The sequence below is a fragment of the Erinaceus europaeus genome, chromosome X (genome assembly GCF_950295315.1).
Source record: "Erinaceus europaeus chromosome X, mEriEur2.1, whole genome shotgun sequence".
NCBI lineage: Eukaryota > Metazoa > Chordata > Mammalia > Eulipotyphla > Erinaceidae > Erinaceus > Erinaceus europaeus.
This window is the reverse complement of record NC_080185.1, coordinates 123,484,958-123,509,601: the sequence shown is the minus strand read 5'-3', so window position 1 is coordinate 123,509,601 and position 24,644 is coordinate 123,484,958. Positions and strand designations below refer to the sequence as shown.

General features: G+C 40.4%; 1 long non-coding RNA gene across 5 annotated transcripts; it reads left to right on the top strand.

Annotated features, from left to right (window-relative positions):
* The first annotated feature begins 285 nt into the window (after nucleotides 1-285).
* On the top strand, nucleotides 286-8,067 carry LOC132535721 (uncharacterized). Of its 5 annotated transcripts, none has more exons than XR_009547441.1 (8): nucleotides 286-319; nucleotides 1,521-1,571; nucleotides 1,855-1,927; nucleotides 2,234-2,342; nucleotides 3,132-3,499; nucleotides 3,579-3,928; nucleotides 4,072-4,657; nucleotides 7,972-8,067. It is a non-coding gene; the product is annotated as an uncharacterized LOC132535721 (long non-coding RNA). The 5 variants fall into 5 exon arrangements; XR_009547439.1 differs by having other exon boundaries at nucleotides 1,855-1,984; XR_009547442.1 differs by having other exon boundaries at nucleotides 1,781-1,927.
* The last annotated feature ends 16,577 nt before the right edge of the window (nucleotides 8,068-24,644 follow it).

Genomic DNA, 24,644 nt, shown 5'->3' with positions numbered 1-24,644 from the left:
TAGTGTCTGGCCCAGTAGTCCCTAGAGCCATGTAGGTGTGCAGCTCAGATACGGCAGTCTCTCCTGGTGAAGCCTCACCCTCCTTTAGCTGAATTCCTGCAACTGTCAGGTATAGTTTTTGTATTTCCTAAGAATGGTAGATACTAAGTAGTGTCACGGATCCTGCTAGTACAAGCTATGCCCTTAATCCATCTGTCCTTTGTGTCTTAAAGCATTGTACTGACCTTTGTCGATGGTGATTAACCAGGTTTGTTCCTAACCAGATAAGTGATAGATTGAACCCTGCCACAGTGCCACCCCACTGATCTTCCAGGTGGAGGTGGGTAAGCAGGATGTTCATGACACCTGCATTTCCTTGTGTGTTTATGTGTTTTCCGATCTCTTGTTTAAGATTTTACAAGTTTTTTCTAGTATACAGGCACAAGATGATGGGATTTTAACTTCTTAGGGACATTCTTGTTGCCAGTATCCATGTGATCACTGTTCATGTACTTGGACCACTGTGTTTTGGAGGTGGTCTATTAAAACTTAAAATGACCCCAATATTTTACATTTGTCACTTTTCTACTGTTTCCTCTGAAATGTGCAAAAAAAAAAAAAAAAGGAATAATAATACAGTGACCGCAGTAATATCAGTAGCAGTGTTATTGTCCCGGATTATTGTTTCTAGCTACTGTATGTTTAACTTTTGTACTGATAGTCATGCTGTGCTACTCAGATAGTCCATCACAGAGTTGCTGACCATGGAATTTTTGTAGGTTTTTTTTCTTAAAGAAGTAGGGCTGTGGGATAGTGTAATGTTTCTGCAAAAGGGTGGGAATTTCACTTTTGTTTTTATTTTGTTTTTATTTATTGGATAGAGACAGCTCAATAAAAATAAAAAGGTAGTGTGGTGATAGAATGAGACACCTTCAGCACTGCTTCACCACCTGTAAAGCTTTCCCCCTCAAGGTGGGCACGTGGCTTAAACCTGTGTCCTTGCGCATTGTAACGTGTATGGTCACCCAGGGTGCCACCACCTGGCCCCAAGGTAGACATTTCTTGAAGAAAAGAAGGGTATATTTTACTTACCATCAGAGGTCAAGCATTATTCATGTAAGTTGGTGGCTCCTGAAGCTGCAATATGACCGTGGAGCTTGCAACTATAAGGGTAGAACACACCTTTTTTTAAAAAAAAAATTTTTTTTTAATTATCTTTATTGGATAGAGACAACCAGAAATCAAGAGGGAAGGGGGTGATGAAGAGGGAGAGAGACAGATACCTGTAGCCCTGTTGCACCACTTGTGAAGCTTTCCTCCTGCAGGGGGAAGACAGAGTGGGTGAGAAAGACACCTGCAGACCTGCTTCACCACTTGTGAAGCGACTCCCCTACAGGTGGGGAACTGGGGGCTTGAACCGTATTTCACATTGTTATTGGTTAACTGTAGCTATACAGGTAAATTGTTGTATCCTATAATGGTGAAATGACCAAAGTCATTTGCAGGTGTCCTTTAACACACATTTCCTAATGTCTTTCTAGCCTCCTTTCAAAAGATCACCTGGCTGGTAACAGGAGTCATGCTTTTAGCAGGTGAGCAATAACCACCAGAGAGCAAGGTAAGTGGTTATAGTGTGTCTAAGAATTTTGGTACCATGATTTCTTTGCATGTTATGAAATTCTAGTGTTCTTATTTCTTATGAAAACTCCTGGTTTGCTTTGTCACAATTTAGAAAATTCTGCTTAACTCTGTGAATGTTGAGTCATTGCTATGTCCATGTAATTGTCATTCTGTTCTCAAGCACAGAAATAACTAGGGAATTGGCAGGTGTGCAAGTAGAATGAGCAGATTGGCACCAAACACAATTTTCTACAGTGTGCTCATATTCAAGACAACACATCCTGGTCACCCAGTCTCTGGTAGTTATGGTGGGACATTGCTGTTGGAGGTGAGTGATAGAGTGGGCCTCAAGCACAGCACAGTCCATCTGACATTAATTGTCTAGGTAAGTGATGTGTCTACACACTAGTTGTAGCCACGTTTGTTTGGTTTTTTTTTTGTGTGTGTGTGTAGACAGGTGAGAAATTTACCTTAAAATTTCTAGCAGCTGTATTATCCTATAGTGTTTCTTATTTTATAGAAAGTTAATGGTTAGTCATTTGATTGAGTAATTTAAAGATATGTGCATAATTATCATGGAATTGTGAGTCATACTGATAACTTTGTTTTGTTTTTCTGTCACTGTTTTTTTTAGATAGGGACAGAGAAAGTAGTGAGAGACCACAGCCCCAAAGCTTGCTTCATGTGGTATGAGTTGGGCTCAAACCCGGATTGCACACAAGGCAAAGCAGTGCACTAACCAAGTGAGTTATTTTGCTGGGCTAATAAACTTGTTTTCTTTTTTCCCTTAATTTATTTATTACTTTATTTATTAGTGTTATTTCTGGAGGAAGGAAGGAAGGAAAGGAGGGATAGATCTGCAAACCAAAAAGGTAAAAAGGTGTGTATGTGTGTGTGTGTACACGTGAGCGCTTGTGTCCATGAGTTTCTCTTTTTTAATTCTTATTTTATTTTTCTTGTATTGGATAAGACAGAGAAATTGGGAAGGGATGGGGAGATATGGAAAAAGAAAGACACCTTCATTATTGTATTACCACACATGAAGCTTTCCTGCTGCAGCGTGCTTGAACCTGGGTCCTTGTGCATGGTCCATGTGTCCTCAACTGAGGGCGCCATCACCTGGCTACTGTTTATTTGTTTTTGCCGCCACTGTTTGTTTGTTTGTTTGTTTGTTTATATTTATTGCCTTTAGGATTATTGCCCGGGCTCAGTGCTTACACTACCAATCCACTGCTTCTGGTGGCCATTTTCCTTTTAATTTTTTTTTTTATTGGATAAAACAGAATTTGCTAGGGGAGAGGAGGATAGAGAGTAAGAAAGACAGATACGTGGAGATCTGCTTTACCACCTGTGAAGTGACAGCCTTGCAGGCGGGAACCAGGGGCTTGAACTGGGACCTTTGTGCAGATCCTTGTGATTCCTACTATATGCACATTACCCAGTCCAATATCACCTGACCCCTGCTGCTAGGGTTTTCAGTGGAGCTTCACATCTACATGCTTGCATCACTCACAGCGGGCTTTTCTCCTTAGATGGCAAGGGAAAGAGAGAGGCATGGAGAGGAGAGACATCAAAGCACAGCTTCACTAATTGTGAAGATTTCGCTTAGCCTGGTGCTCCCATGTGGTGGTGAGGGAGTAGGATCTAGCTGGCTTGGTGTGCATGGTAAGGTGTACACTCTACCAGGTAAGTTATATCCTGGCCCCCTTACCATGAAATATCACAGGATTCAACTGAGGCAATGGTTAACCATATAGTCTCTTAACTGGATGCCAGTACAATCCTAAATTAAATTCTGTTGTTCAATTCCTTGAATATTTTTGTAGATGTCCACTGAAAAGAAGTAGGAAATGGTATTTCTCCTCAAGATGTTAACCCAAGACTTTTGCAAAGTATTTAGGTAGATTTTATGGTTTAAGTTTGTAACGTTCATGTTTTATATTTTTACTTTAAAACTATTGTCTCCCCAATTTTTGTAGCTTCCACTCAAGAGATTGTTGAAACCACTGTGTATGGTACAGAAGGTAAGTTTCACTCATATCCACAGCAAAGATGGTGCTGACTGCTGGGTTCTTGAGATTCTGCAGATGCCCAGGTGAGCATTGATGATGTTCTTTAGCCAACTTACAGACCTTGTTAATTTGCAAATATTCTTGCTTAAGTTGTATTAAGCATAATACATGATCCGGGGGATTTTGCCGACTCCCTTTTGCTCTTTGAAAATGTTTCTGATGCAAGTATCTTCCTTAGAAATGAGCAGGTTTCCTGGTGAGACTTGAAGGTATCCCTTATATCAAGGTACTAGCTGTGGCATTTTGTACTTATTCAGGTAAGAGATAATATGTTTCTACTATGATATTGCTTCTGAGTATTTCTAGTTATTCAGGTAAGAGGTGTTATTTATTTGGTTATGTAAGTGACTTGTGGAGTGTTTTTACAAGTAATGGACAGGAGATAATTATGTCTCTACAGTGCTCAACTTTGAATTTTGTATTTATGCAGGTAATAGTTGATCTGGCCTTTAACCATACTGGTTACAAGGTAAGGAGTGATGTGCCCTTAAGCATATTAGTGTGGAGTTGGCAGATAATCCAGGTAAGAAATCTTATATCCAAAACTGCATTATCATCAGATATCTTAGGTATTCTGGGAAGACATTACCGTGTTTCTAAGAGCATAAGTGACTAGAATTTTTCAGATAATCAAGAAGTGATGTTATCTCTCTTAACATTAGTCTTCATGAAAATGAAAGTTTTTTTTTTTTTTGGGTAGTAGCATAGATACATAGAGTGGTACTATTGTCCTATAGCCGTCTTTATGGCTTACGTTTATGAAATATTGGTTATTTAGGAAACATCACTACAGATATGCTTCATGTAAAATACAGTACATGTGATCTATAGGTGGCTGAGCATTATTGAGTAATGTATCTGTAAATTAATACTGCTTGTTACTTTGGATGGTTATGAATTTCCTCATTTAGTAACCATTCTGTCTATTAGGGTATAAAGACAAGAAAACTAAAAGCTCCATTTCACATATTTCTTGGAATACAAGTGTGAGTATTTTAGGCTCTATTGTTAGATGTGACCTTTATTGGAACTGAGTCATGGGTAGAAAGGCAGGGAATAGATGTTTGTTTTATTGGCATAGGTTATGGTAGGAGTACTTTAGTTCTTGACCGATGTGTTTGAAGAGCTTGTAATTTATAAAACAGGCAAAGCTAAAGTGGAAATTTCATTTAGAGGCAGATAAGCTATTTAAGGAACTAGTATGTCATTATTCCATTTTTTGCTTTTTCCTTTAGACTTTTGAAAATTTTACAAAGTATTATCATAGGGATAAAAGATGTTGGAAAATAACTAGTAAGCCATTATACCACCTCAGTAATACACAAACATTTAAAATTTTCCTCCATCCTTTGTCAGTCATTATCCATATTAACTCATGATACAGGTACCCTGAAATTGATATAATAATTCTATTTTTTTCCTCTTAAATGATGTATTTGTACATATATGTTAATTTATGGACAGTGCAAAAGTTAGTAAGAAATTAGTAAATCAGGGCTGGGCGGTAGCACAGCAGGTTAAGCGCACATGGCGCAAAGCGCAAGGGCTGGCATATGGATCCTGGTTCGAGGCCCCAGTTCCCCACCTGCAGGGACTCTCTTCGCAAGCGGTGAAATAGGTTTGCAGGTGTCTATCTTTCTCTCCCCCTCTGTCTTCCCCTCCTCTCTCCATTTCTCTCTGTCCTATCCAACAACATCAGTAATACAACCAGGGCAACAAAAGGAAAAATAATTTAAAAAAAAGATTTCTTGAGTAACAAGAGAAAGATCTAGATAATTAAGAAACAATCTGCAAGTGTCTATCTTTTTCTCCCCCTCCCTGTCTTCCCCTCATCTCTTTATTTCTCTCTGTCCTACCCGACAACAACTATGACAACAATAACAATAATAATTACAACAAGTGCAACATGGGCAACAAAATGGGAAAAATGGCCTCCAGGAGCAGTGGATTCGTAGTGCAGACACCAAGCCCCAGCAATAATCCTGGAGGCAAAAAAAAAAAAAAAAAGTAAATCAATCACTAGTCCTTCATTCAGAAGTAAGTAATTATCTATGACATGTACACTTCTGTGTTCTGGGGACTAGCGGTGAAAAAAATTGATACAGTCCATACCCGAAGCAAGCCTGTATTCTCTACTTAATGCCATCTAATCTTTACATCCTGCTGTGGTATTTTATTGTGCCAGCATAATTTTAATAACTCACTGATACCTCAGTTTGAATTATTATAAATTGTGCCACCCTACACCCAGCAGTGTAAAAAATTCTATGAAATATAAATTATAAGGTAAGATAACAATAATTTAGAAAAGAACATTTTTTGTTATTCTCTGAGGTGACTGGCAGGAAGTCTAATGATGTAAAGATTGAAGGTGATAAGCTTTCTAGTAATGTAAATAGATGTTTCCAGAGGATAAAGTCTGAGTGAAATGCAATGTGTAAGAGAGAGGAGTGATCGAAGAGATTTGGAAAAACCTTTTATCTTATGGGAAGGACACTGACTTTCATTTGAAAGAAATGAAGTCTTTGAGCAAGAACAAAATAACTTAATTAGTGGTGTTGTCCCCAATTTATACAAATCTATAAGATGGCTAATCAGTATCAGCTGAGGCACCTTCATACTTAAAATATAATGGCTGTGGCTAGTTTTATCTCCTGGTCCTCACTCTTGGTTTTGACACTGTGTGGATTTATTGTTTCAGCAATATCCAGAGAATAAAACAAATAGTATTTCCATTTTCCACCCGCATAAATAGCTACTAGAAGCTTCTCTGCTGGGTAGTGAGACAGTATATGGAGGACAAGCTACTAGTGTCTCCCTTCCCTGGCACCTAGAGTCCCCTTAGCACACATGCAGTGAAGCAGGTCTGCCGGTGTCTATCTTTCTCTCCCCCTCTGTTTTCTCCTCCTCTCTACATTTCTCTCTGTCCTGTACAACAACGGCAACATCAATAACAACAATAATAACTACAACAACAATGAAAAACAATAAGGGCAAGAAAAGGGAAGTAAATAAATATTTTTAAAAATTTTTAAAAAGGAAAAATGAACTCAAAGTATAAATGAATTCAATATTTAATAGGAAGAGAGAAGTAAAATCCACCCTAGTAGGTGTAACTAGCAAGGTTGTGGAATCTTTCTTCATGCTGATGCGGACGTCCAAACAAACACTTTAGAAGAAACAGCTAGAAAAACAGTACCTCTGCATTAAAAATACTGAAATACAAGCATAATTTCACAATGAAATTTACTCCAATGATTTTCAGTGAAATCAATGGTTCTCAGCCAGATGAAATTTTTCTACTCCCTTCCCTTCCCCCAGCCCCATGGAAATACTTGACATTAATGTGGAAACTTTTTAAAAAATTTATTTCATATGAGTTAGTTTCATATGAGAGGAAAGGAGAGAGAGAGAGCCAGAGAGAGAGCCACACTGTGGTACACGTGCCATCAGAGAGCAAATCAGAAGCCTCAGGCATGGAAATCCTGTAATCTTCCCTCAGAGTTATTCCCCTAGCCTTGATGTAGGCTTTGTTGTTTGATTTTGAACACGTCACCATCCATCTCTAATGTGGTGTCAGGGATTGCAAGTGCTACCTCTCACATACAAGTACCGTGGACTCACTAGCGCTGCACATTGTCTGCAGACGGAGACATTTTGAGTTGTCATGGTTCTGGGGGACAGGTGCAATAATACTGGCATCGAGGTAGGGACATCATAGCTGGTGCTATTAACACACTATGGCCCTCTATTTTTGTTGCCCTTGCTGTTATTGCTATTGTTGTTATTATTGTTGTTGTTGGATAGAACAGAGAAATCGGGAGAAGCGACCGCTCCCACCCCCTCAGGTGGGGAGCCGGGGGTCTCAAACAGGAATCTTAAGCAGGCCCGTGTGCTTGGTGTCATGTGCGTTTAGCCTGCTGCACTAACCACCCGGCCCCCCAAAACAAAAGATTTTAAGTTTCCCAAAGTAACAGCACAACTGTCAGAGCTGGATTTTTTTTTAATTTAAGTATTTGATAGAGACCCCCAGAAATTAAGAGAAAGAGGCATATAGGGAGGAAGAGAGAGAGATGCCTGCAGCACTGCTTCACGACTGGGGTTTGAACTCGAGTCCTTGAGTATTGTAACACGTGTTTTCAACCAGGTGCACCACCACCTAGCTCCTTCTTTGAAATCAGAAGGCTGATCTGGAGTTGATGGCCTTCAATTCAATGACATGTTGCTTCTAGATCTACCTGCATATGTGGTGGCATTTACAGGTGTATTCAGCTTTTTCTCTCTTTTTTTTATGAATCAGTGAGGAAGAGATTTCAGAGCACCTTTTCATCACATGCAGTGCCAGCGATTAAGTCCGGGGCCTCATGAATGCAGGTCTTGCGCTCTACCTCCTGAACTATCTTCAGACGTGTCAGGTATATTTAAACTACATGGCTGTAGCCAAATGTGAAGCATGGGAAATTATTTTGGGGAGAAGAAACAGAAGTAGACCTTGGAAATATTGTGTTTTTTTTTCCATTTTTCAAATTATCTATTTATTTGATAGAGATAGCCATCCCCCTCTATTCTGAGAGGGAAGGGGAGACAGAGAATGAGAAAAACAGAGATGCCTGCAACACTGCTTCACCACTTGCAAAGCTTCCTGCCTGCAAGTGGGGACTGGGGACTTAAACCTGTGTCCTTGAGCGTTTTAACACATGCTCAACTGGGTGCACACTCAGCTCTGTCCTTGGAAATATTGGTTGGAATAAGTTCATTTTAGTATGTAGAGTCTAATTAGGCAATATAAAGGTGGGATGCGAAACTTCTGAGTGATTACTTCATTTTGAATGGACTCATTTTCTCTTGTTTGTAAACATGAATTATGTCTTCAGTGAAAGTCATCTGAAATCAGATTTTCCTCCAGTCTTAGAAAAGACTTAGTCCCTTGGGAGTCAGGCGGTAGGTAGGTAGGTAGGTAGCGCAGCAGGTTAAGTGCATGTGGCATAAGGATCCCGGTTCAAGCCCCCGACTCCCCACCTGCAGGGGAGTCGCTTCACAGGTGGTGAAGCAGGTCTGCAGTATCTTTCTCTCCCCCTCTCTGTCTTCCCCTCCTCTCTCCATTTCTCTCTGTCCTATCCAATAACAACAATAACTACAACAATAAAACAACAAGGGCAACAAAAGGGAATAAATAAAGAAATATTGAGAAAAGACTTAGTCCCTAATGTGCAAGTTGGCCAGATAGTCTGTTTCCCTACTAGTTTAAGAACCAAGAGACATACGCTTTGTCAGAGTTGCCACTGGCAGCTTTCTTTTATGCTCACTTGGGGTGCACACAGACTCATGCAGAGGCACAATACGACCCACTAGTAATTACAGAGCTGCTGACTTTTCACTCTGGCTTGAGTACAGATCATTTGCCAGACCTTTTCACTTGCCAAAAAGCCTATGGTTATGACCAGAAAATGGAATATTAAAGGCTATTAACCAAAATATCAGGCTACCAAAGGGTCTTCAAGTCTGTAGCAATGACAACATAAAACCTTTGCAATGCAGGTGTTAGATCCGTGAGTGTTAATGGCTCTGCCTTCTTGATTCCAGGAACTCATTGCTGCTCATCTTCCTGGGCCTCGCATCACTTCATCTGGGATCCCAGATTGAAGTAGAAGACTGCTAATCTTTCTCTCCCCTTTTCATTTCCTGTCAAATAGATCTTCATAATACTGAAAAGGTGAATGTGTCTGTCTTTACTGTGACTGCATGGTGAGCTCAGCAGTTTATCTCACAGGAGGCAGGAAATTTGAGTAAACTCCACATACTGGTTTTAGCTGCCATAACAACGTACTATGGAAGCATGGTCAGAGCCTAGTGAGAGAGCTTTTCCTAGCTTAGAGATGACATCTTGTCTTTGCTTCATGGGGATTTTTTTTTTTTGCTACATCCACTGATAAGAGTAAAAATGAATTTTATGTTCTGATTCTGAAAATTGAGACCCAATAATAACTGGCAAGTTATATGTGGGAGATTTAGAATTGTGTCTGTCAAGAAGTCACCCTCACACTTTCTAGTCTAGCAGTGGTTTTACAAATGCTCGGGTCTGAGAGCTGGACAGGAAGTCAATGCTTATCTCAGGTAACATTGCTGTGCGTCTGTTCTCATGATCCTCGTCCTGCCAAAGACGTGGACAATTCCAGGTGATGGACTGGTTTCTTAACTGTCTCTAATTTCTTCCTAAGAATTATAACACCTAGGAGTCACGTGGTAGCTCAGTGGGTTAAGCACAGGTGGCACAGAGTGCAAGGACCAGCATAAGGATCCTGGTTCAAGCCACTGGCTCCCCACCTGTGGTGGAGTCACTTCACAAACCATGAAGCAAGTCTGCAGGTGTCTATCTTTCTCTTCTCCCTCTCTGTCTTCCAGTCCTCTCCGTTTCTCTCTGTCCTATCCAACAATGACAACATCAATAACAACAATAAAACAACAAGGGCAACAAAAGGGAATAAATATTATTTAAAAAAGAATGATAATACCTTCATGCTGTTTCACTTGGCCGTTTCTCAATTCATGGGGATGTGGGAGGCATTCGTGAAGAGAAATCTTCCCCTCAAAAACTTACAATCATAAAAGATTTGGACTCCATTCTTATGACATCTTTTTATTTCATTTTTATTAATGATTTAATATTGGTTTACAAAAGAACTGGTGTACAATTCCACAATGTTCCCACCACCAGAGTTCTGTATCCCCATTCCCTCCGTTGGAAACCGCAGTGGTTCTCCAAAGGTTGCAGATATGGGTTGGCTATTATTATCTGTCTGTCTTTTTTTCTCTCTTTTTTAGGTCAAACCCCACATCAGGGCATAAAGGCTATTCAGTCTCACTAACTTCCCCCCAGTGATCTGACGTGGTGACACCTTTCCTGGTTCTCGGTGCTTCAAAACATTTTTTTCCTACCAGGGTTATTGCTGGGGGCTCAGTGAGATGGGGAAAGGTGCAGACCAGTTGCACTGCACTGCTTGTGAAGCAGAACCCCTGCAGGTGGGGAGTGGGGTGCTATCATTTCTCTGTATGACATTCTCACAGGAGTGAAGTGGTATCTCATTGTTGTCTTTATTTGCATTTCTCTGACAATCAGTGACTTGAACATTTTTTCATGTGGCCTTTTGGATCTCTTTGGTGAATATTCTGTTCATATCCTCACTTTTGGATGGGTTCATTTGATTTTGTTGCTAAGTTTGGTGAGCTCTTTGTATATTTGGTTATTAGCTTTTTGAGTCTCTTTGTTTCGGTAGAGGTTTCTTTTGCTATGCAGAAACATCCATTTGATATAGTCCCCTGATTTTATTATTGATTTCGTCTTCCTTGGAAAAGAGTTCTGTCCAAGTATTTGATATTCCTCTAAGTATTTGATAGTTTCTGGTCTAACATCGAGGTCCTTGATGCATTTAAAATTTACTTTTGTGTTGGGTGAAATGTAGTGGTTTAGCTTCTGCACGTTCCAACCCAATTTTTCCAACACAATTACCCAGCTCCCTTGTCAAAAAGTATTTGACAATAGATGTGGGGGCTTATTTCTAGTCATTCAATTCTATTCTACTGGTCAGCGTGTCTATTTTTCCCCTAGTACCAGGCAGTTTTGATTACAATGGCTCTATAATATAGTTTGACGTCTGGGAGAGTGAAACCTCCACTTTAGTTCTTTGTTTTCAAGTTTGTTTTGATGATTTTATGTCTTCTCTGGATCCAGATAAATGTAACTTTTGTTCTATTTTCCTGAAAACAACAACAAAAAAACTTGGATGGAAACTTAATGGGGATGGCATCAAATTTTTATATGGCTCTTAGTAGTGTATTCAATTTTAATGATGTTAATTCCCCCAATCCATGATCATGGAATAATTTTCCACTTCTTTTTTATAGTTGACTCATACTTTTCTATGCACTAGTCTTGCATGTCTTTTGGCTGGTTTATTCCTGGATATTTATTGTTTATTGTTTTTGTTGCTATAGTAAAAGGGAGTGATATCTGGATTTCTTTATTTAGCTTTGTGTTTGCATAGAGGAATCCACTGACTTTTGTGTGTTAATTTTGTAGCCTGACACCTCAGGATATTGCCTGATAGTGTTTGGGAGCTATCTGCTGGATTCTTTAGGCTTTTCTATGTATACTATCATATCATCTTCAGATAGTGAGAGTTTGACTTCATTTCCAATCTGTATCCCTTTAATTCCTGGCTCTTGCCAGATTGCTGTGGCAAAAATTTCCAACACTATGTTGAAGAGTAATGGTGATAGTGGGCAGCCCTGTCTCGTGCCTGATCTGAGGTGGGAATGCTTCCGGTTTTTCACCATTGAATATGTTGGATATAGGTTTGTTGTATAAAGACTCCACTAGGTTTAAGGAATTTTTCCTTTATTCCCATTTTTAATAGTGCTCGGTCAGGGTTATAGGTGTCTCTGTCTCTTACTCATCTCTCAATTTCTCTGTCTCTATCCAATAATAAGTGGTGGGAGAGGTAGCATATTAGATACGCAAAGAGTATCTCGCTTGAGCCTCCATCATCCCACATTCAATCCCTAGGACCCGCATAAGCCATAGCTAAGCAGTGCTGTGGTTAAACAAAACAAAACAAAACAAAAAAAGTCTTATCCAACAATATATAAAGAAACTGCATAAAAGCCAAATAAGGCAAAAGTATATTTGGTCATAACCAAATATATCTTCACTGTATCTTTGTATTGATCTTGGGAGGCCAGAGTTAAACTTGCATCGCATAGCTAGTAAAGCAGACAGGGCGTTATGGAATTCACTAGGGGATGGCAGTTGCTTCTAAATTCTTTCTTTCATCCCTAATTAATTTATTTATCATTTTTTTAAATATTTATTTTCCATTTTGTTGCCCTTGTTGTTTTTCATTGTTGTTGTAGCTATTGTTGTTGCTATTGATGTCGTCCCCTAATTAATTTCTTATTCATCTTGTTGAACCTTATCGATATTTAAACTATTTCATATGCAGAGGGGGTGTTAATCAAAGGTGTGTGTGTGTATATATATATATATATATATATATATATATATATATATATATATATATATATATGAAGAGCTAATGTCCAAAGACCCCTTGGAGACTTCTCTATTACACAAGAGATGCTTTGGATTTTTGTTCTTGGCAAATGACTTAGGTCATTTCTCCTAGGAAAGTCCTGGTACAATAGAAATATATTCAGAACTTTCTAAAGAAGGAAATCTTATTATAAGCTATTACCATGCATGGTGAACAGGGAAAGGTAGGTGACTAAAATGAGAAACGGACGGAAACCTAGAAGGCTAATTCCACTGCAACTATCAACTTCCTATGAGCCTCTCAAAGAAATTCAAAAGTTCATTTTCCATATGTGTAAAATAAGCTGAGAAAGAGCAAGGGCCTACTATCTGTTGTGTGCCCTGGGGTATTACTGGAAATACAGCTTTATAACACCTGCTGTAGACAGGTTCTTTAATGTCCCCCCGCCAGCAATCCCTTACGCGCCCTCCTCTCTCCAATTCTCTCTGTCCTATCCAAGAACAATAACAATGATAAACAAGAGCAACAAAAGGGGCAAAAAATAAAGTGTGCCAATCTCTTGTCCTTAACCAGTTTTTGTAGTCCTTACTTTATCTAACAGGGTTTAGACTCAGAGTATTTTGGGGCAGGGTGTCAAGGCCTAAGGAGTAAAGAACTCATTAGGTACTTTATGGTGTCTTCTTTAGGCCTTTCTACTTGCTTGCTGAATTTACTGCGTAATTCTTCTCACAGTAGTCTATTGAGCACTTTTACTCTGAGGTATATATTTCCCCGTAACTTACGGATGCATGTATACATGACCCCTTTCCCTTGAGCTCTGGACTATATTCTAGGGTCTGTAACTTTGTTAATGAATGTGCCATTTGAAATGGAATTAGGTGACACCAGGTTTTAGGAAAGGTCTCACCAGATTATTGGAGTTGAAGGGTTAACATTTATGGGTAAAGTCTGAAGTGAAATGTGGTTTGGTGGCATTGATTTTTATTTTCTTTTTTAAAATTATTTTATTTGCTAGAAAGGTAGGAGGACACAGAGAAAGAACCAGACATCGCTGAGAGTCAAGTGCTTTATCAACTGTGATCCTCCCGGACCACACACTGATTTTCTTGAGGTCAGCAGAGATATTATCACAGGCTAGGGGGTTTCATCCCTCTCCTAATGCAGGTCCCAAGAGAAGCTGAAGGCAGTGTAAAAAAGAAGAGAGAGTCAGGACTCTAGTAAAGACAGATCTGCAGATATCTGTCCAAGGTTGATCCTTTGTATATAAACAACTTGATATCAGTCAAGGTGTCTTCATATTAACCTTCCTGGAGAAAATACTGGCTATTACCAAGTTACAAGGGAGAATTGCTATATGACATTTCCTTAATTCATAAGACCCTGTAAGCCATTCTTCAGGAACATTTCAATAACTACTATTCGTGAGGACATGCTGTGAAATAATCTTGTTGTTTCTGGGTAGTCAATCTTGAGTGATGTCACAGCCATGTAAATTCTTCTTCTTCTTTTTTTTTTGCCTCCAGGTTTATCGATGAGACTTCAGTACCTGCTCTACAAATCCACTGATCCTGTGTGGCCATTTTTCAATTTTTTGGATAGGACAGAGAAATTGAGAGAAGTAGGAGGAAGTAGGGGTAGTGAGAGACATGTAGCCCTACTTCACAACTTGTAAAAGCGACCCCCCAGCAGGTGGGGAGGCATGGCTCAAATAGGGTCCTTGTGCTTGGTACTATGTGCACTTAACCCAGTGGGCCACCATCTAGCCCCATAAATTATCCATCCTTTAAAAAAATAATTGAGGGGACTGGGCAGTGGCACACCGGCTTAAGTGCACATAGTACCAAGCACAAGGAAGTTGCTTCAGAAGAGGTGAAGCAGGTCTGCAGGTGTCTTTCTCTCACCCTCTCTGTCTTCCCCTCCCTGATTTCTCTGTCCTACCAACAATAACAACAAGGGCAACAAAATGTGAAAAATGGCCTCCAGGAGCAGTAGATTCGTAGTGCAGGCACTGAACCCTAGCGATAACCATGGAGGCAATAAAAAAAAAAAAGCCTATAGTCCACCTCATATTGTTGGTCAGCCAGTCGTAACTGTATGCGTACATATGGAAATATATTTGAAACTAATTTCAAACTTACAGCATGCTGAACAGATGAAGATTATATCAGTGTACTATCCTAGGCAGGATTTCAGAGTTAATTCTTTATCACCAAAAAATGGAGTGGTCTGTATAGTGAAGCAAGAAGTTCAAATGTTCTTCACCCATGTTTATGACTCAAAAAGAAGTTTCATGAACTCTAAAGCAAGAGACTTCCAAATGAATAGGCATCAACGTCTCTCCGTTCCCTGTCAGTGTTCTTTGGGTTCTAGTTGAAAGAAATTCTGGCTTCCACAGACTTGAACAAGAGGATTTGATGGAGCATCATCCCCAGAGATTGGGTATGCTCAGTGTTAACACCGACTTCCATTTCAGCTGTTGCTGGCACCATCTTTACCCTAAATGAGGAGTTTCCTTATGATTACTGGGAGAATCAGGTCTAGCACGTTCTTTGGTGGTATCATCAGCCAAGCAAAAGAGCAGAAGATAACCCCCATTTCACCCACAAGTGCCCACATCTTGGTGAGTCAGTGGTGAAAGAGTCAGCTCGGATAAGGACATCAGAACAAAATGAGGACTTTTTAGTTAGGGGAAAAGGGGCAACAGAAGAAATGAATACTTTGTCCACCAGCTCCACAGGAGAGACTCTAGCACCTCATGAATTTGCACAGACCTGTGAACTGTTTAATGTTCCGATTTGCAAACCTGATAATTGGGCATAAGTAAAATCTCCTAACACTTAGTTCTACCATCTGTTGCTGACATAACAATTTTACATAATATGAAAAAAGCCAGATGGAAGTTACGCACTGACCATGCCCAAGATGTTTTGTGCTCATAGCATACACGAAATAGAACTATGTTTATTTCTTAGACTGCTGAACTCATGTTTTCCCATTATAATTCTGACCCTTGATGGAGAAATAAAACTCCAGAACTTCTTCATCACTTATGTTACCTTGGTGCTTGGAAAGTTAGTTGTATGCACAGGTGGCCCTCACTATGTAGGCTGAAAAGCTACAGTTTGTGTAGAACTAGGGAAGGGGAAATAGCTACCCTTATTTGAAACTTTTCACAGCAAATACAAGGTTTTTTGCTAATAGTTTGTATCATGGTGATTCAAAGAAATAAGACTTAGCAAAAATGTGTATTTTTCCTGCTTTTATATTGAGAAATCTTAGTTGTCCGTATCATAGAATAAGAAGTCAAGTAATAGCTGTTGTTTTGAAACAAAGGTAATGGAGAGTGCTCTAGGGAAAAATAAGATTTTTATCATAAACATTCCAAAAATTTCATAAACCTGCTGAAAGAAATTTTATCAAGTACATGCAACAATTTCCGCATTTTTATTATATAATCCTTCAAACGTATAGTATAGAAAGTAATGAAGCAAATCTCTTGTTCAATCTTCAGTTATGTCAGATCTGAACATTTTGATGTCTTCTGTCTACTTTTGATTTATCCCCTTCCTTTAACTGTAGAGTTGCCCTGTCCATTGTCAATCTCTTACATGCTTTATAGTATTGCCCTCTGCATGTTTCCAGAAGACCACTGGTTGGAAAATGGCAGCATAGGCAGCGTCACTTAGCACCTTATTTTTCCATTCATTTTGATGAACTTCAACTATGTTACGTTAGTTTTTTCATTTTGAACTTTTATATGTTATCTATCCATTTACTGAATATAGTGATTTATATTGACCTTTTAACTATTTTTGGTAGCTGAATTAGTATTCTATTGTGTAGATAGATAGATAGATAGATAGATATACTACAACTTACTCAACTACTCATCTGTTGTTGGACACCTGGGTTGCTTCCATGTTTTGGCTATTACAATTTGTGCTGCTATGAATATAGGTATGCACAGATCTTTTTGCATGGATATGCTTGGTTCCTTAGGCTATATCCCCAGGAGGGGAATTGCAGGCTCATGGGGTAGGCTCTACATACAATGGTCCACATAGGGTAGGTTCTATACACAATGGTGTACTCCCACTACTCTATTTTTGTTTTAATCTTCTCTGAATTGGATCCATATCACTTCTTCTTCTAGCGTTTGTCCTTCTTCCATAGCCAGTCAACAGCGTCAGGTTGAGCCTGATGTAAAGTTTCGAGGCCTCCTTTGAATCTGGAGAGGTGGCAGTCGTTGACTATGTGGGTCATAGTCTGTCTGGAGCCGCAGGGGCAGTTCGGGTCGTCTCTGGCTCCCCATCGGTGGAGCATAGCAGCGCACCGGCCATGGCCTGTTCGATAGCGATTGAGGAGGGCCCAATCATAACGTGCTAGGTCAAAGCCGGGTTGACGCTTGCAGGGGTCTGTGATGAGGTGTTTGTTCTTTACCTCAGCTGACTGCCAACTCTGTTTCCAAGAGACTGGAACAGAGAAGTTCAGTGTAGGCGTAGGGGACCAGATTGGGTGACGAGACGTCAAGTGTCCATATCACTGAAGATGCCTACTAAACTTAGATGGAAAAGAACTCTTTAAGTATTTGATAGTTCCTGGTCTTACATCCAAGTCCTTGATCCATTTGGAGTTTACTTTTTTGTTTGAAATATAATGGCTCAATTTTATTTTTCTATTTTAAAAATTATTTATTAATTAACGAGAAAGCCAGGTGGAGAGAGAGAGTGAGAGAGTAAAAGAACCAGACATCACTCTGGTACATATGCTGCCAGGGATTACATGTGGAATGGCATGTTTTTTTCTTTTTTCAATATTTATTTTTTGTTGCCCTTATTTTATTGCTGTAGTTATTATTGTTGTTATTGATGTAGTTGTTGATATAGTTGTTGTTGGATAGGACAGAGAGAAATGGAGAGCAGAGGAGGAGAGAAAGATAGACACCTGCAGACCTGCTTCACTGCCTATGAAGTGACTCCCCTGCAGGTGGGAGCGGGGCTCGACCTGAATCCTTATGCTGGTCCTTGCACTTTGTGCTGCCTGCGCTTAACCCGCTGCGCTACGGCCTGACTCCCTGGAACTTCCATGTTTGAGAGTCCAGTGCTTTATCCACTCAATTTCATTCTCCACATGTTTCAACCTAATTTGTCTTTCTTTTTTAAAAAAATATTAATATATTTATTCGTTCCTGAGAAAGATAGGGAGAGAGAAAGAACCAGACATCACTTTGGTACATGTGCTGCTGGGGATTGAACTCAGGACATCATACCTGAGAATCCATTGCTTTATCCACTGCACCATCTCCCAGACCACTCAAACTAATTTTTCCATCACCATTTGTTGAAGAGCCTCTCATTTCTTGTTTAAGTGTTTAAGCTATCTTGTCAAAGATTACATGTCCATCGTTGTGAGGGCTTATTTCTGGGCTTTCAATTCTATTCCACTGGTCAGTATGTCTGTTTATGTTCCAGTACCAAGCAGTTTTGATGACAATGGCCCTAAGGTACAATTTGAGATCTGGGGAGTGTGATGTCTCAAGTACTGTTTTTTTCTTCTTAAGATTGTTTTGGCAATTCTAGATATTTTCTGGTTCCAGATAAACATTTGTATATTGTTCTATTCTCCTAATAAAAATTGGGTGGGACCTTGATGGGGATTGCATTAAATTTGTATATGACTCTGAGTAGTATATTCATTTTGATGATTATAATTCTTCTAGCTCATGAACATGAAGTATCTTTCCATTTCTTTGTGTCTTTTTCTATTTCCTTGAATAGTGACTCATAATTTATCAGTATACAAGTCTTTCACTTTTTTGGTTAGGTTTTTTTCCTAGATATTTTATTGTTTTTGTTTCTATAGTAAAAAGGATTGATTTCTTCTAACTTAAAGTTTGCATGGAGGAATCCACTGGCTTTTGTATGCTAATTTTGTAGCCTTCTTCTTCTAGCGTTTGCCCTTCTTCCATAGCCAGTCAGCAGCATCAGGTTGAGCCTGATGTAAAGTTTCGAGACCTCCTTTGAATCTGGAGAGGTGGCAGTCGTTGACTATGTGGGTCATAGTCTGTCTGGAGCCGCAGGGGCAGTTCGGGTCGTCTCTGGCTCCCCAGCGATGGAACATAGCGGCGCACCGGCCATGGCCTGTTCGATAGCGATTGAGGAGGGCCCAATCATAACGTGCTAGGTCAAAGCCAGGTTGACGCTTGCAGGGGTCTGTGATGAGGTGTTTGTTCTTTACCTCAGCTGACTGCCAACTCTGTTTCCAAGAGTCTGGAACAGAGAAGTTCCGTGTAGGTGTAGGAGACCAGATTGGGTGACGTCAAGCGTTGGACAGGGTGGGCGAAGATATCCGCGTATATTGGCAGGTCTGGTCGAGCGAAGACATGGGAAATGAACTTAGATGATGCTGCATCCTGACGGATATCTGGAAGGACCTGATACCTCATTATATTGCCTGATAATGTGCAACAGCTTCCTGTTGGATTCTTTTAATTTTTTAAAATATTTATTCCCTTTTGTTGCCCTTGTTTTATTGTTGCAGTTATTAGTGTTGTTGTTATTGATGTCGTCACTGTTGGATAAGACAGAGAGAAATGGAGAGAGATGGGGAAGATGGGGAGAGAAAGATAGACACCTGCAGACCTTCTTCACCACCTGTAAAGCAACTCCCCTGCAGGTGGGGAGCTGGGGGCTCGAACCGGGATCCTTACTTGGGTCCTTGCACTTGGTGCCACCTGCGCTTAACCCACTGCAGTACTGCCTATCTCCCTATGTTAATTTATTTTTATGTATACTATCATATCACTGCAAGTAGTGAGAGTTTGAGTTCTTTTCTAATCTGTATCCCTTTAATTCCTTGCTCCTGCCTGATTGCTATGGCAAGGACTTCCAACACTATGTTGAACAGTAATGGTGATAGTGGGTAGCCCTGTCTGCTGCCTGATCTGAGGGGGCAATGCTTCCAGTTTTTCACCATTGAGTGTGATGTTGGCTGTAGGTTTGCTATATATATATATATATATATGGGCTCGACTATCTTAAGGAATTTTCAATCTTTTCTCATTTCTTTTTTCTTTTTCTGTAGCATTTTGATCATGAAGGGCTATTGGATTTTTGTGAAAGGCTTTTTCTGCATCTACTGGTATCATGTATTTTTTGGTTTTGTTTTTCTTGATGTTGTGGATCACGTTGATTGATTTATGTATATTAAGTCAACCTTGCATCCCTGGGATAAACCCAGCTTGGTCATGATGAACAATCTTTTTAATATACTGCTATCCCCAAGTGGCTATAGTTTTGTTCAATTTTTTAGCATATATGTTCATCAGAGATACTGGTGCTCACACGTACATTTATCTCACTGCACCCACCACCAAGATGTAACTCTGACCATGACTTAGTGGTCTACTTGACTGGACATGAGCTCTCTAGACTTGACTTTATTTCTAGGTATGTCTGTAAATGTCTCTGGATGAGATTAGCATTTTATACAAATAAAATTCAGTAAAGTAGATGGCCCTTGTCAATGTGGGTGGCCTTCATCTAATTCATGAAAGACTGGAGTAAAACAGAATGAGGAGGGCAAGAGGATTTGTTCCCTTCCTGTTTGACCTGGTCATTGGCCCTGGAACTGGAAATTCTGCCATTGTCTCCTTAAAAAATGTGAAGCTACTGTTCATTATGTAGAATTTCTTTAGAAAGGAAAGTGTCTGGGATTCCTGTGGGTACAGTCCCCGACATCAGGACTGCGTCTTCTCTTAACTAGCAGTAGTGTGTAGCCTCTTCAGAGGTTTCCAGACTTGGTCCTGTTTCTATTACTTAACCATAAACTGTCTCCACTGCCTTTGCCTGCAGCCAAGTAACAGGTCAAATAGAATCCTGAAATGCAGCCATCTGGAAGTGCTGAAATGGGGATGACCCTGGACAGCCCTGGGAATCTGTCTAAGTGCCAGGGCAATGGCTACTCACAGATTTATAAACAACTGCTGGGGCAAGGGGGCATGCTGACAAAGGGCAAAATGTGCACATGGCAGCAAATGTAGACCTTCTAGTGATCAAATGTCAATGTAGACAGCTGGAGATGCAGCAAGCCAACACCACCTGCTGCAGCACAGCTATTAGGAGAGAGGAAGCCAAGTGTGCACACTGCAGGCAATACCAGCCCCGTGAGGGCGAGCCCAGACAGAGAGGAGGAGTCCAGAAAGACTGAGACAACTGAGTCATGCATGGTCCGGGCTATGTAGCCATACTTCTTGCCCAACTGAAATGCCATCAAATTTTCCTCTACTAACAACTCTGCCCTGTGTGACTTCATTCAGTGAAAGTTAGGGTCCTGAGGCAGCCGCTTGAGTCACCGCAGACACCATAAAGTCTGCAGCCAGTGCAACTGGCCTGACTTTTCAGGCTTACCTCAGCACATGGTATGTTCCAATCAAGAAGAGTCAGACACAAAGAGTTAGCTTAGAGACATAGAAGACAAAGATTAAGTACCAGGAGGAATGTAGACCCAACATCAAACCAGCGTGGTAAAGTTAAAGAGGCAGCAAAGTGGCAGTCACCAGGTAACTCTGGAGGTCACATTGACAAGAGTCAACTAGCAAAACTGAGTCGAGCAGCAGTGGCACATTCTGTCCACAGATTGCTTTTTGTTTTTTGATATTTATTTTTGCCTCCAGGGTTGTTGCCAGGGCTCGGTGCCTGTACCACGAATCCACTGCTCCTGGAGACCATTTTGTCCCCTTTTGTTGCTCTTGTTGTTTTATCATTGTTGTGGTTATTTTTATTGTTGTTGTTGCTGTTGGATAGGATAGAGAGAAGTGGAGAGAGGAGGGGAAGACAGAGCGGGAGACAAAGACAGACACCTGAGATCTGCTTCACCACCTGTGAAGCGACTCCCCTGCAGGTGGGGAGCTGGGGGCTTGAACAGGAATCTTTATGCCTGTCCTTGCACTTCGCGCCTCATGCACTTAGCCCTCTGTGCTATCGCCCAAGTTCCTTTTTTTTTTTTTTTAATATTAGAGAGAAAAGTTGCCTCAACACTGCTCCACCATCCGTGGTTCTCCAGTTTAGTGTCAGTTAGGTAAGGTCTTCTTTCTCCCAGTTGAGTTATATCATATCTCACTGCTTTTGTTCTTCTTAGAGCTCCCATAGAACTGAGGGTTAGAAAAGGACCTCCTAGATTAAAAGTCTAGTGAGGTGTCAAGCTTTCTACCCTTACCCTTGGCCTCCTGCAATAAACTTATGTAGCTTTTGGGAATCAATCCAGTGGGGCTTAAGTTGGGTGTATGGTATGAGTTACTGTTAAGATGTACATGAAAGAGAGTGGCGGTAGCGCACCTGCAGGGAGTCGCTTCACAGGCAGTGAAGCAGGTCTACAGATGTCTGTCTTTCTCTCCCCCTCTCTGTCCTCCCCTCCACTCTCCATTTCTCTCTGTCCTATCCAACAACAATAACATCAATCATAACTACAACAATAAAACAAGGGCAACAAAAGGGAATAAATAAGTAAATACATTTAAATTAAAAAAAAAACTTTAAAAGAAAAGTGTACCTAAAGCAATGATCTGCCTTTGTAAGTACTTAACCCCAACGTGAACTCCATCAATCGGAAGGAGAAGGGAACGTGTGCTGGCTCCTTGAGTCTCCTAATCCTGGTCTCTATACTCAATCCTTTCGTTAGCTCTGAAATCTGAGCTATGTGCTTTCTTCTTAGGTCAACATTTTGAAGTCACTTGAAAGTACATGACAGTCCAAGGTGTAAAAATTAATATACAGAAACACTATTTACATGAGATCAAGAGGCTAAAGGAGATCTATAAAATTGGCGAACTACAGGAACTTGCTTCTCCAATGTTGCTTTCCTAGATGAACAAAAGGATGGAGGCAGGTTTACACAGAAGTCTCTCCAAAGTAGATATCAGGGGGTCCAGGCCTTAAATCACTAGGAAGCACATTTGAGTCTCACAGTGAGACTGTGCTCACCAGACTATCCTTTTGGTTGTGGTTGTTGTTTTCTGAATAGTCTCATTTTGTTTGCTTTATGTTGTAGGTCTGCATAGCTTGAGGAAAGGAAGGATGCCAGCAAATGCCAGCTGACTGGCCTCCTTGCTGATGGGCCAGCTGCAAAGCTTTTTCGAGTTTGTTCTTTGTCTTTGTTTATTTTTAATCATTTTTTAAGATACAAATTATTCTTTTGATGCTTTTTAAAAAATATTTATTGGATAGAGAGAGCCAGAAATTGAGAGGACGTGGGTGACAGAGAGGTAGAAAGACAGAGACACCTGCAACACTGCTTCACCACTCGCAAAGCTTTTCCCCTGCTGGTGTGGACCTGAGGCTTGAACCGGGGCCCTTGCACTGTCTTTTCTGAGAAAGAGAGATAGATAGATAGATAGAGAGAGAGAGAGAGAGAGAGAGTGAGAGAGAGAAAGAGAGAGAGTGAGAGAGAGAGTGAGAGAGAGAAAGAAAGATACCACAGCACCTAAGTTCATTGTGGAGGCTCAAACCTTGGCCACTCACAGGACAATATCCAAATTTGGCCAGCTCTTCACATCTTTTTCAGATGATAGCAGTGGTACATTGGAGTCCCATTCATGGAGTTTGTCTCAAAAAAGTGTGACACTTCAGGTAAAATGGCCATAGATATAACATGGGACTTTATACTAACTTACATCGGTACTTCATCTCTTTCTACCTGGGTTCTAAGTAAAATAGAAAAGTATTCATCTGCTCCAGTCTGCTACTAAGAAGTATTCTGTTTAAAAAAAATTTTATTATCTTTACTGGAGAGTTACAGTCAGAAATAAAGAGGGAAGTGCGAGATAGAGAAGAAGAGAGACAGAGAGAGACACCTGCAGCACTGTATTTGTGCTCACAAAACTTTCTCCTACCAGTGGGGACTGGGGGATCAAACCTGGGTCTTTGTGCTTTGTAGCATATGCACTCAACCAGGTATGTCACCACTTGGCCCCACTCAGAAATATTCTAGAAGACCGGAAAAGAAGCCAGCCATTACTCCAGGAATGAATTTCTAATGCAAAGTTTCTTTTTTCTCACTGAAGAAAGACAATGGTGTTTAAATCACAGTTTTATTAAATGTAGCATGTAAGACCAGGAAAAGGTGTCAGTTGAATGCGCTGATTATTTCTCACTGTAGAAGAGTAGATAATTTAGCTTTATGAAAAAAAAATTATCCTGGTTCAGAGACTTTCAATAATTATAGCACAGTGTTTATATTTCTGGAAGCTTATTTTCTAAATCAGTGCTCCCGACTCTTTCATGGCAAAAGGAACTGCCTGCGTATTGGGTGCTCTCGCGCTGGTGTGGGCATGACAAGGCTTCTCATAGGACCCCCCTGGATTCCCTGAGGTATGCGGGGCGGTCACTGCACACCTGCAGCCACTTGTGAGGTACAGGGGAAATCCCCCCATCCCTCTGGCTGCTTCTAGGACAGAAAACAATCAGACAACCATCAAACAGCTTTTACAGAAAAAAACAAGTTTAGTAACCGCATGTATATATCCTGTATACACGGAATATCTACCCAATAAAACTGAGTTCCTCATGAGTTTGCTGATCACTACTCTACTACATTTTCAGGTAGCTGTAATGAAAGAGCCTTGGCATGCCTGTGACTAATCAGCTTTCTATTTGAGGCAACTGTTTTTGAAGCTTTGAGATAAAAGGGGTATAAGATCCCATTTAGAAGGAGTAAAAGGAAATTCTAATGCTTCAAATGTTTTGGGTGCTGTAACTTTTCTCTATGTTTCAAATAAATACCTTTTAAATGCTGTTAAAAAAAAAATCAGTGTAACTCCCTAGCGGGGGCTCAGCCACCTCCTATAATAACCTCACCTAATTCAAAGGACATGGGCTGTAGAGGTGATCATTGATGAGAGGCCACCAGTAGACAAGGGCTGAACAAA